This window comes from Erpetoichthys calabaricus, chromosome 5 (genome assembly GCF_900747795.2).
Source record: "Erpetoichthys calabaricus chromosome 5, fErpCal1.3, whole genome shotgun sequence".
Lineage (NCBI taxonomy): Eukaryota > Metazoa > Chordata > Cladistia > Polypteriformes > Polypteridae > Erpetoichthys > Erpetoichthys calabaricus.
The window spans coordinates 65221540-65235650 of NC_041398.2; the positions used below are offsets into that span (position 1 = coordinate 65221540).

Below are 14111 nucleotides of genomic sequence, written 5' to 3' on the forward strand. Positions count from 1 at the left end.
CTGGTCTACTTTAGTCACAGGCCTCACTCCAGGAAGTCAGGCCCCAAAACTGAAATGGTCCAAAACTGGGCACTGTCTATAATTGCTAAAAAAAAATATTCAAAATGCATTAGAGAGGACACTGTAAAACCTTTGGCTTAATAGGACAAAGGCTAACAAGGTGTCTTTATAAATAAACAAAAAAAGACAAAATGGCAAAACAGGAAACAATAACAAAAATAAGGAAATTGGATATGCCGAAAAGATATACCAAAGCTAACTAGTCCAGACTGTAAACCAGGATTTAGACACAAAACCCAAATAAAAAATTTGCAATAAGCTAGAAAATTAAAACAGTACTCACAATCCTGATCTACACTCCTAAATTCTCAATAATGCCTTGCTATAAACATCTCCTCAACCCCAATATGAAGACTGAGGATGGTCCCAAAGTGATAACCCAACCTCTTTGGGTTCTTTCCACAAAACACAAGGAATTTAGAATAGATGAAACAATATAGAATACATAAGAATTATACAATTTTTACATAAAACATTATTTGAAAATGTTATTTTAAAAAAAGAATAATTACCCTAAGTTCTTGTCAATAAGCCGCGGCTTATCTAAGGAAAAAAGTTGTGAAAATGAAAAAATAGAATATCGGCTTATACATAAGTCCGGCTTATACATCCATCGCGGGGGTTGCGTTCCAGAGCCACCCGCGAAATAAGAATATCCGCGAAGTAGAAACCATATGTTTATATGGTTATTTTTATATTGTCATGCTTGGGTCACAGATTTGCGCAGAAACACAGGAGGTTGTAGAGAGACAGGAACGTTATTCAAACACTGCAAACAAACATTTGTCTCTTTCAAAAGTTTAAACTGTGCTCCATGACAAGACAGATGACAGTTCAGTCTCACAATTAAAAGAATGCAAACATATCTTCCTCTTCAAAGGAAGAAACAAATCAATATGTCTGTTTGGCTTTTAAGTATGCGAAGCACCGCGGCACAAAGCTGTTGAAGGCGGCAGCTCACACCCCCTCCGTCAGGAGCAGACAAAGAGAGGGAGAGGGAGAGTTTGTTTTTCAGTCAAAAATCAATACGTGCCCTTCGAGCTTTTAAGTATGCGAAGCACTGTGCAGCATGTCTTTTCAGGAATCAGCTTTACAAAAGATAGCAACGTGAAGATAATCTTTCAGCATTTTTAGACGAGCGTCCGTATCGTCTAGGTGTGCAAACAGCCCCCCTGCTCAATCCCCATACGTCAGGATCACAGATAGTCAGCGCAAGATTGACAGAAAAGTAAGCAATCTAGCTTCTCAGCCATCTGCCAATAGCGTCCCTTGTATGAAATCAACTGGGCAAACCAACTGAGGAAGCATGTACCAGAAATTAAAAGACCCATTGTCCGCAGAAATCCGCGATATATATTTAAATATGCTTACATATAAAATCACAATTTAAATGACCGCTACGCGCTCGTGTTGACTCGGCGACGCCCAGAGCAGAAAGAACGCGCTCCGGCCGCTCCAACCGCGCCATGCGGGGAGTGAGAGAGACGGCAATATCTCACACTCTCTCCCCCCTTAAAGAAATTAAATGGGCGCGAGTGAGACCACTGACCTCCCTCCCTTCTATTAGTTATAGGTTATAGTATGTTCGGCTTATCCATGAGTCCGGCTTATCTATGATACGATTTTATTTTAAAAATTCGTATGATTTTTGGTCTCCGGCTAATACATGAGTCCGGCTTATAGACAAGAACTTAGGGTACATAAAAATAATACATTGATGCACGTATCAAAAACACTAAGCCAGAAAGATTTTATCAATTACAACAAAGAATTCATAACCAGGAAAAGCATAAAAGAAAAATAGCAAAACCTGTACAGTAGAAGCAAGCACACATAATACAGTACCACCAAAACAAGGAGTGTAACATTGTGTCTCAGAAAGGAGCAGCAGTTTAGAAGCAATTTTTATACAGGTGGTTGCTACAAATATCAGCCAGCCAAACAAAAGAAAATAATTGGTGGCCCCGCCCCTCTAGGCTTAATTCTAATAGAGAGAAGGAGAAAGTAATTAATGACTATAAAAAGATTTATTAGAAGAAGCTCAAAAAAGACAAAAGGGAAGCGCTTGGCTGCAGATCCTACAACATTTTGGCAATAACAGAGCAAATTATTTAACCACTGTTGTGGACTTTAGCATTTACCTATGAATTTCTGAGTGCTTGGAAGGGAAAAGGAAACAATTTAGCCAAAGTCAGAAAAAACTATAACTTGGATTTTTATAAAAGACCTCGAATACCTCCAGATGTTTATTTAATCAAACAATTCTGTTGACTGGAAATTTTATTTTCCTCTTCTACATTTTCAAATGTTGCAAATTTTGTACTTTACTATTAGAGTATATGGCACCACTCTAAAAACTTTACGCCTTGATGTGCCTGATTTCATTTTTAAGAGGGTTTCACTGTCACTATGAAGTGGATGTGCTAATTTTCCTACAAAGCAATGTTACTTACTGTCAAGAATTTAGTTAAGATGCTCTTTTGTTTTCTTTTTTTTGTTGTTATGATGGGTGACATCTTTATTAGTGCCATTTTATGTCTGTTATGTCCATTTAATAGCATGCAGTTTGAATTTAAATTATATGATTTATCAACATAAGAAGACAAGCACTCCTGATATATTTAGATTTTGAATTTTCCTCAGAAAAGATTTCAGTATCAGTTCATTGGCATTTTGATTTTGATATCCATGCTTAATTTGCATGTAATGACTTGGCTCTTGAAGCTTCTCTTTGGGTTAATTGGTATTCCCTCTGCCAACTTGTTGCCAGTCATACTGTATTTTCTTCTGCTAAGCAACATTGCCCTTTGGAAGGTCATGCAGCATTACACTTACTGTTACGAAGAGTTCAAATTATGATACCTTTTTTTCATGACTAAAATACACCAGTCACAGAGTTTGTGTGGCAATAGCAATGAAATTGTCAAAATTTCACATAAAGAACTGAAACTAATTTTACCAAAAAAATAATTATTCTGGAATGAAACGTGAGATCTAATTGATCCGGTCAGTCAAAAAGGCAGGTGTTAATTGATTTTCACCTGGAGAAAGCAAGCATCAATTCTCTGATACTAAGTGGCTTAATATTAATATTTACATTTCTGTCAGCCACATTACAATTAGACATACTTCTTTAGATTTATTTTTTTCACATTTTTATGTTATAAACTCAAATTAGAATAGAGAAGAGAAATGGGGAGATGGGGAGAGATTGCTTACACTATTTGAGAGGAGGCAATTGGAGAAGTCAGGCCACCTGATCGAGAACAATTGAAACCTCTAATGGAAGTGCCATTTGGGCTGCATGGTATGAATTGTCTTTTTCTTTTCTTTTATTACTTGGTGATGTAATTTAATTTTCCATCTTTTCATGTTTTTTTAATGTGGATAATCACTCTGCCACCTTTATATGCATTATGTGTCTTTGAAATCATTCTGGGTTTGGACAGTTGCTTGTCAGAAAAAAATCTCAAAAAATATATTGACATCGAGAACATCTGTATTTGCTTGTCCTTGGAAGTTTTGACATCTATGATTTTTGTAAAATGTTAACTTTCCTTTTCTGCCATTTATAAAGGCTGTTGCATTTCAAATGAATAAAATTTAAACAGCTTGTATTTCATTGTTATTGTCCAACCTTTCAATGACTAAAGAATGGAAAATATTAATTTGAGGTAATTGTATTTCTTAATAATGTGAGTTGTTATATCTTAGTTGTTGTAAGGTTGTTCTTCAGAAAAGAAGCAAAATTATTAAGAATGGAATCATTAGCTGCAAGTGTCATTTTCATTTCTTCTCTCCTTTGGTGAGTTTTCCAGAAAAAGTAGAGAAAGAGAGAGAGAGAGAAACTATATTAATGCAGAAGGAATTTGCAAGATTTTAGCAGCAGACATAAAGAGGCACAAATATAAATATAACAAGAATCATCATAATAATATTTTAACAGGGTACAAATACACATATAACAAGAATTTGTATAATTTAATACGTGAAGAAGGAACAAATAAGCATATGTCAAGAATTATCTCTAAGTATATTAATAGGTATTTACTAATTGTAAAGTGATTAAAATTGCATATACTTCCAAGTCCTCCACCATGCTGTCTGCATTGCTCCATTTAAGATGGCTGTGTTACTTTAACTGACAACCTGCACCAGCCAAAGCTATTCTCCAGACTGCAGCAAACATGTAATTCTGGACAATCCCAGCGGGGTATTTTTCGTACGTCGCTTAAATCATCCGAGATCAAGTGCCTCATCTTGGATAAGTTAATGCCAGTGACACTCATCCGGGATAGGTCAGTTTTTCAAACGCAGCCGTGTATTAGATTAGTCGAGCTGGATCTAATCATATGAGATGAATGCGCGCGCCCGCGCTGAATGAAAAGCCCATATATATTCAGTCTAGAAAACATGATCAGCAAGTCTTTGATAGGCTGTAACAAAATGAAGAAAGAACAGGCACATTTTTTTTTCACACACGCAGTGCAAGACCTTTTATTCGAAGGACATGAAGAATTTCAAGATTTAATATGCACAAGGGGTAACACTGCAAAAGCAGCCCAGACCAGAATAGACGGCTGGCAAAAAGTGGTTGACAAATTAAACGCTAAGTAGTGTGCATTGTACTTACTGAATGCATCGTTTCATTTCCTATGTGTCAGATTAATTATTATTTAATATGTCATAATTCCAGATCAAACGTGAGCACAAGGAGAACATGGGAACAGGTTAAAGTGAAGTAAAAGAATATACTTCAAACTGGTAAATATTGGTATATAACTATTTAAAGAATTTTTTTGAGATAAATAATCATATATAATATAAAAAAACATTAATTTTAAAGCTAATAAGAAGGCAGACAAGCAAAAAACAGGTGGAGGTCCACGCGGTCCACACCTAACCCCTGCAGAAGAGTTGGCTCTTCAGCAAAATGCCCATCGCCCTGTTTCTAAGGGCATTCCGGGGGGAAGCTCCTCCCCCGAACCAGAGGCAGGATGCAGTGGTCACTTCATTTCAGGTAAAGGATGGTCATTGCATATATTTGTCCTCAATGTGTGCCATAGGTATGTTCCATATAGCCCTCTTTTTTTGTTGGGTCAGTTGCAAGGAATGTCATATCCCTAGAACTTGTGTCTGACCAACAAGATATTGACGAAGGTCAAATATTTGATGAAGACACTGTGTCTGATTATTCATAAGGAGGAGAGATACATTTTCCAAATCAAACTCCACTCTGATCAGTCCCATGTGCCCCAATCACATTTGGAAATCTTGGGTAATGAGAATGTTAGGCTGTTTGTGAGATTCTTTATGGAACTGTGGGTGTTTTTGCCTGTGTATTACCTACCTGCAATGGCATGAAATGCCTCTTTTATTGTCTGCACACGCAGTTGTCCAGGAAACACTATGAAAACCCGAAGGAAATATTTCAGAGCCAAACAGACTTTACGAATAGCCTGGCAAACTGCATTTTTAGATAGATTTTCCGCATTGCCTACAGTATATAAAAAAGTGCCGCTTGCAAAAAACCTCAAAGCAATGCCTACTGTCTGTGTGGTTGTGAGAGCCCGACTTCGCCTAGTTTGACTTCGAATATAAGGTGCTAATAAATCTTTGAGGTACAATATTCTCCCTCGGCTAAGGCGGTATCTTTCGAAAAGAATTTTCTCCGGGAGCAATAAAGGATCTTGCTAATCGCACAAAACCCTCTCTATATGAAGTTCTCTTCTTATAATTTGCGTACCGATATCAATTGGTCGCTCATTCATGTACGGCGAAGTCATGACTGAATGAATTCCATGCACGGACACTGATTAAGTGTGTGAGCTAATCCTTGTTTACATAGAACAAACCTGCTCCGAGCAGGTTTGAGGATTTGGATATGCTGCTATGACAACACATCCAGCAAGAGTTTCGAAAAACCGACAGATCCAGGATCAGGCCAAATCGTCAACAATTACTTCCGGCTAAACGAGTGATCCACGTACGAAAAATACCCCCCTGTTGTTTAATTATCGGTTGTTGTTATTTTTATTTTGAATATTGAATTTATATTTTTTTAGTTTTATATTTTTGGAGTCTTTATAATGTTTTGTTCAATTTTGAAATTCTTAAATTTAATAAATTACAGTTTTCGATTGGGCAAGGTTATTGATTGTTTTTGAACTTCCCCATTGGAATTATTTATAACAAGCAGGAGGTTAATAGAGGAAAATGAAAGACTTCTGCTGTTTGAAGAGTGCAAAAGAGGACAAAGGGAACGAGACAGTGGAAGGAGAGATCAGAGAAGAGAATGTGAGGTGTGAGACACAGATTTCTTAATTGTAGTATTGTCCCTGGTAAGCCTGATAGCACAATGTACATGAGGCATGGCTGTGGAGCTGAAGACGACTTTCAATAATAGAATCCTGGGAAGTGAAGATTCACACACCAATTGTAGTATATGTACTTCCATTTCCATTTATAATGAATGTGTACTTGCAAGCTGCATGCCCCCTACACCCAGAATAATGACATATAGTTGTTAATTTAGAATTAGACACACATGGAAAGGATACACATAGCCAGAACACTCAGTGAGGACAAGCAAAAGGAAACCCTGTTAAAATGTTCGGCATGTTTATATAAAGCTTGTGCCCCTGTATATCCAGAGGGATGGTTGACTCATCTCACCACCTTAAAACGTCCACTAAGTCCTCCGTTTATCACTTCCCATTCCTATCTCTCATTGTTTTTTACTTTTAACTCTAGCCTGCTCATTCTTCCAGTGACTCTGTATCCCAACTTTCTCCTCAATTTTAGATTTAATCAGTGAACTGCCATCAGGCTGTTTTAAACCATCTGCCATTTTGTTCCATGTATTTTATTTTCCTCTTATAGTCCCATTGACATGCATTTTAGGTTAACTGGTATTTCCAAACTGGTCATCTGTGCCTCTGCCCTGAATGGGACCCTGAAGTGGATAAAGGAATTTCAAGAGCATTATCTTTTGTATATATGTGTGTGTGTTCAACCTGGAATGGACTGGTATCCTGACCAGGGATTATTCCTGCCATGTGGTTGCTGGGATAGTCTTCAGGATAGAGCAGGATAAGAAAATGGATGGATGGGGATGTTTCATAAATGTGTGTATTTTCTTCATCAACCTGAACAGGATAATGTATATTTAAAGCTCCTGGTGTGCAATATTTGATTGTCAAGCTAACAAGATTCATAGAAATCTTGACTCCACTGCTGTGAGTCCCTTCTTTATATAAAATCATACACACTTTATGGAGAAATATTTCAGTTCTCTCTTAAGCTAACCCCCACCTCCCTTCAGATCCACAACCATTTTAATTTGCATACAACTGCCCATTTTATCAGGAAAAATATCAACTTTCATAATGTGCTACGAATTGGGCTTTTAATTAAGCAATTATATATAAATATTGGATAACCACAAGCCAGCAAAATAAACAAAAGCAAAAAAAAAAAAAAATCTTGTATGTAAATCAGGTGTTGATTAACTCAGAGACATGTTTGTCTACAGCTTCATTTTTTAATTATTAGTTTGGCCTAAGGTTAGCCCCTCTGTGCCTGTTGTTGAACCAATTATCATAAATTCCCTCTGTAACAATTAACAATATTAGAGTGCAGTGCTGCATGTATTTTAAATGTTATAATTAAGCTGGGCTCTTTTGTTAATTGGCCTATCTGACTCTTTACTTTTTATGCTGCTCATCTGCTCATTACTGCAGCTATTTAATTCAATTAGCACCTTAATTAGAAGAACAGCCATGTCCAATGTCGCGGGCCTTGTCGAAGTAACGCAGCTTGATTAGCAAAGACAAACATACCATGCAAATCATGCTGTAATGTTTGGGGGCTGCAGGGATGGAAGTCAGCCAGCGGGCTGGTGAAGTGGAAAGCTGCAAGCTTTCATCCCCCAGAGCTACAGCACAAGGCAGTGGGGGTGGGTGAGTTAGCTGGACCGCGATATGTTAATGATTTATACTTTTCATCAGTGACAAAGCTGCCGCCCTTAATTCTCCTTCTTATTGAATGCAATTTGAGCCAAGTGTGCCAGGTATTGTGATTTTTCTACCAGGCTGAAGAAATTGATTGGTTAATAGACAGCAAAAAGGAGCACCAAAGCAGTCATTGTTTCTTGTTTTAGCAGAGAGACAATTCACAATAAATATTCAGACTTTTCTGTAATTGTTTGCAGTTATTAACCCTAATGAAATTATTTAGTTGTTGGCCTGGTGGTGCAGTTCTTAGCTCTAATGCTTCAGAACCTTAGGGTTTGCTATTCTCACCATGTCTGTCCCGATTTTTCACACATTCAAATATTACTTCCAAAGTAATATGGTGTGGTAAGTATTGATTCTAAACCAGAGCCAAAAAGATGTGTACATGAGACTGGATGACCGCCTCACTCAGTTTTAGCTTCTGCCAAGTTTGTGGGATAAGAGAATTTTACAATAATGTTTTATACTGATATTAATACAGAATTCCACAAGACTCACAAACCACAAAAAGAAAAGACAAATTTGACTTTATATACAGTGATCCCTCGCTATATTGCGTTTCGCCTTTTGCGGCTTCACTCTATCGCGGATTTTATATGTAAGCATATTTAAATATATATCGCGGATTTTTTGCTGGTTCGTGGATTTCTGAGGACAATGGGTCTTTTAATTTCTGGTACATGCTTCCTCAGTTGGTTTGCCCAGTTGATTTCATACAAGGGACGCTATTGGCAGATGGCTGAGAAGCTACCCAACCTACTTTTCTTTCTCTCTCTTGCGCTGACTATCTGTGATCCTGACGTAGGGGGTGTGAGCAGGGGGGCTGTTCACAAACCTAGACGATACGGACGCTCGTCTAAAAATGCTGAAAGATTATCTTCACGTTGCTACCTTCTGTGTGCAGCTGCTTCGTGAAGCGACATGCTGCACGGTGCTTCGCATACTTTAAAGCTCAAAGGGCACGTATTGATTTTTGCATGTTTGTTTTTCTCTGTCTCTCTCTCTCTCCCTCTCCCTGCTCCTGACGGAGGGGGTGTGAGCTGCCGCCTTCAACAGCTTTGTATCGGCGGTGCTTTGCATACTTAAAAGCCAAACAGCCCTATTGATTTGTTTGCTTTCCTCTCTGTTTCTGACATGCTCTGCTCCTGACGCGCACTCCTTTGAAGAGGAAGATATGTTTGCATTCTTTTAATTGTGAGACAGAACTGTCATCTCTGTCTTGTCATGGAGCACAGTTTAAACTTTTGAAAAAGAGACAAATGTTTGTTTGCAGTGTTTGAATAATGTTCCTGTCTCTCTACAACCTCCTGTGTTTCTGTGCAAATCTGTGACCCAAGCATGACAATATAAAAAAAACCATTATAAACATATGGTTTCTACTTCACGGATTTTCTTATTTTGCGGGTGGCTCTGGAACGTAACCCCCGCGATGGAGGAGGGATTACTGTAATATAGTTTCTTTCTGTAAGAAACACTATAAGAAGGCACCTGACAAGTTCAGAGCTGTGCTATAATTGTGTACAGTAATCCCTCGCTATATCGCACTTCGCCTTTCGCGGATTCACTCCATCGCGGATTTTATATGTAAGCATATTTAAATATATATCGCGGATTTTTTGCTGGTTCGCGGATTTCTGCGGACAATGGGTCTTTTAATTTCTGGTACATGCTTCCTCAGTTGGTTTGCCCAGTTGATTTCATACAAGGGACGCTATTGGCAGATGGCTGAGAAGCTACCCAACTTACTTTTCTCCCTCTCTCTCTTGCGCTGACTTTCTCTGATCCTGACGTAGGGGGATTGAGCAGGGGGGCTGTTCGCACACCTAGACGATGCGGACGCTCGTCTAAAAATGCTGAAAGATTATCTTCATGTTGCTACCTTCTGTGCAGCTGCTTCCTGAAACGACATGCTGCACGGTGCTTCGCATACTTAAAAGCTCGAAGGGCATGTATTGATTTGTGCTTCTTTGTTTTTCTCTGTCTCTCTCTCTCTCTCTCTGCTCCTGACGAGGGGGTGTAAGCTGCCGCCTTCAACAGGTTTGTGCCGCAGTGCTTCGCATACTTAAAAGCCAAACAGCCCTATTGATTTGTTTGCTTTTCTCTATCTCTCTGACATCTGCTCCTGACGCGCACTCCTTTGAAGAGGAAGATATGTTTGCATTCTTTTAATTGTGAGACGGAACTGTCATCTCTGTCTTGTCATGGAGCACAGTTTAAACTTTTGAAAAGGAGACAAATGTTTGTTTGCAATGTTTGAATAACGTTCCTGTCTCTCTACAACCTCCTGTGTTTCCAAGCAAATCTGTGACCCAAGCATGACAATATAAAAATAACCATATAAACATATGGTTTCTACTTCGCGGATTTTCTTATTTCGCTGGTGGCTCTGGAATGCAACCCCCGCGATGGAGGAGGGATTACTGTACATGCAATTTTTGTTGCATGTGGACCACTGGTAGGAGAAGCCACCTGTTCAAGATCAAGATGACTTTAGAATTGAAGTTAAACCAACAATTAGTAATAGCTGTACAACCACAAATCAGAAAAAGTTGGGATGGTATAGTAAATGCAAATAAAAAAAACACAGTGATTCTTAAATTTACTTTGACTTTTATTTTATTTGGTGGCAGAATTGGCCTCCAGCCACCATAAAAAACCTCACACTGTTCCACTCCATCTGAACTAATGCAGTGCTGAGGTGTCACCTGTTGCATGGCTGCACTCGGGTCCTAATCTGGATCCTCAGTTGGTTTGTCATGTGGTGGGTGCAGCAATGCGTTATATCAGTGCGTGCTCCTAACCTCTCTCTCTCTTTCTTATTTAGTATGAACCCAAGATATTTCATGTTTTGTCTGGTAAACTTCATTTCATTTGATAATATCCATCCATCCATCCATTTTCCAACCCGCTGAATCCGAACACAGGGTCACGGGGGTCTGCTGGAGCCAATCCCAGCCAACACAGGGCACAAGGCAGGGAACCAGTCCTGGGCAGGGTGCCAACCCACCGCAGGACACACACAAACACACCCACACACCAAGCACACACTAGGGCCAATTTAGAATCGCCAATCCACCTAACCTGCATGTCTTTGGACTGTGGGAGGAAACCGGAGCGCCCGGAGGAAACCCACGCAGACACGGGGAGAACATGCAAACTCCACGCAGGGAGGACCCGGGAAGTGAACCCGGGTCCCCAGGTCTCCCAACTGCGAGGCAGCAGCGCTACCCACTGCGCCACCGTGCCGCCCCCATTTGATAATATTCAATAATTAAATTAATGATGTGATTTCAAACAAAAGTCAAAAAGTGATTGTAATCATGATTTGGTCATTGAGGAGCAAAGATGGGAAGAGGATCTCCAGTTTGCAATACATGTATTAGAAAATTATTGAAATGTTTAAAAACAATGTACCTCAAAGAAAGATTGGAATGGAGTTTCATAATTCTCCCTTTACAGTGCATAATATCGTTAAACGATTCAAGGAATTTGGAGGAATTTCAGTGTATAAAGGGCAAGGTTGCAAGCCTAGGCTGAACACCCGTGATCTCTGATCTCTCAGATGGCGCTCCATCAAGAACCTTCACAATAGCTGATTTAAGCACAGGGGCAAGGAACTACTTTGGCAAACCTCTGTCTAGCACTACAACATGGAGTTACATTCACAAATGTCACTTAAAACTTTACTGTGCAAAAAAGAAGCCTTATGTTAACCATATCCAGAAGTAGCATTGATTTCTCTGGGCCCACAGGCATCTGGGATAGACCATTACACAGTGGAAACGTGTATTGTGGTCATATGAATCAGTATTTCAGATGCCGTGTGCTCCGGAACAAAGATGAAATGGACCATCCAGACTGTTATCAGCAAGAAGTCCAAAGGCCAGGGTCTGCGTTAGTATGGGATTGTGTCAGTGTACTTGCCGAAGGTAATTTTATACATCTGTGATGACAGCATTAACGCAGAAAAGTATATTGAGATTTTAGAGCAACATACAGTATGCTGCTGTCAAGACGACATATTTTCCAGGGATGTCCATGCATTTTTCAACAAGACAATGCAAAACCACATTCTGCACAAATTACAAAGGTGTGGCTGTGGAAGAAGAGGGTACAGGTACTGGACTGGCAGCAATAGAGAATGTGTGCAGAATTTTGAAATGAAAAATGTGTCAACGACAACTCTGTATTGTTGCACACCATAATATGTTTTTGCAGGGAGAATGGAACAAAATCACACCTGAAACACTTAATTGCTTGGTATCCGTGTTTGTCGTGTGGTGGGTGCAGCAATGCGTTGTATCAGCACGTGCTCCTAACCTCTCTCTCTCTCTCTATTATTTCATTGCAGATACTATGAACCCAAGATATTTCATGTTTTGTCTGGTCAACTTCATTTCATTTGATAATATACAACAATTTAATTAATGATGTGATTTTAAACAAAAGTCAAAAGGTGATTGTAATCATGATTTGGTCGTTGAGGAACAAAGATGGGAAGAGGATCTCCAGTTGGTCAATAAATGTATTAGAAAATTATTGAAATGTTTAAGGGTGGCACGGTGGCGCAGTGGGTAGCACTGCTGCCTCGCAGTTGGGTGATCTGGGGACCTGGGTTCGCTTCCCGGGTCCTCCCTGCGTGGAGTTTGCATGTTCTCCCCGTGTCTGCGTGGGTTTCCTCCGGGCGCTCCGGTTTCCTCCCACAGTCCAAAGACATGCAGGTTAGGTGGATTGGCGATTCTAAATTGGCCCTAGTGTGTGCTTGGTGTGTGGGTGTGTTTGTGTGTGTCCTGCGGTGGGTTGGCACCCTGCCCAGGATTGGTTCCTGCCTTGTGCCCTGTGTTGGCTGGGATTGGCTCCAGCAGACCCCCGTGACCCTGTGTTCGGATTCAGCGGGTTGGAAAATGGATGGATGGATGAAATGTTTAAAAACAATGTACCTCAAAGAAAGATTGGAATGGATTTTCATAATTCTCCCTCTACATTGCAAAGTGATGAATGCTCTACCAACTTTTTTTGGAATATGTTACAGGCCTGAAATGCAGGAATGGATGTATATTAACAAATAAAATAAAGTTGACCAGACAAAACATGAAATATCTTGGGTTCATATGGTCTGCAATGAAATAAAAGTCAAAGTAATTGTAAGAATCACTGTGTGTTTTTATTTTCATCTTCCATACCATCCCAACTTTTTCTGATTTGAGGTTGTATAATTAGTTACTTGTATATTATACTAAAGGAACTTCTTGCAAAAAAACATAAAAGAATGGTGCACATTGTCAGGTGACTACTATATTTACCTTTCAGGAGTGTGAAACCTTCTGATGCTAACCTTGTGTTCCAAAACTACTTTATCTTGGCAAAAGCATCCTTAGGTTTGTGGTTCAAACTGACAGGAATGGCATTTGTTAGGCTTTTCATAAGAATCCATCTGTATTAAAAGTCAAATCTCAGGATTTTCAAGAATCCATGCCGTTCGAGAAAATTGTACTGTAACTATAACGGTGTATACCAGGTTTGTCAAGTTTAGTTTAGGTGGGCTGCAGTGACAGGAAGTTTTTGCTCTACCCAAGTTTTTAAATTAAAAGCTCATTCTTTGCTGATAATAAAACATTTTTAATGCTACTTTGTAAGTTTTTCTTTTCTAAGACTATAATCAAAAGGATTTCTGGTCCAGACAAGATTAATAAATCTAACAATTTCACTTTATACTCTTCCATTTCTTTCCAGATAGTTGTCATTGTCACACACATGCGCATGAGGGACAGTTTATAGGCTCAAATTTGTCAGCCAGACTGGGGGTTGGCAGTAGCACCTGATCCTTTCTCCTCTTGTTCCTCTGCAGTTTAGCCGAGGGCCTCTCAATGACATCACCACTACAGTCCATCCACTGTTGACATCACTTCTAGCAAACCCTGATGACATCATTTCTGGTACCCAGAATCCATTTTCCTACCACATCAGTTCCAGTTCCAGCTGCACTGACTCCACCTCTTCCTCCTATCCACCATATTTATAGAGCGGGCTCAACCT

The 14111-nt window shown here is 39.4% G+C and overlaps 1 long non-coding RNA gene across 1 annotated transcript in view; it reads left to right on the top strand.

The window, feature by feature from the left end:
- The window catches only part of LOC127528029 (uncharacterized), a 169110-nt gene that overhangs the window by 144152 nt on the left and 10847 nt on the right, over positions 1-14111 (top strand). The window lies entirely within an intron of this gene.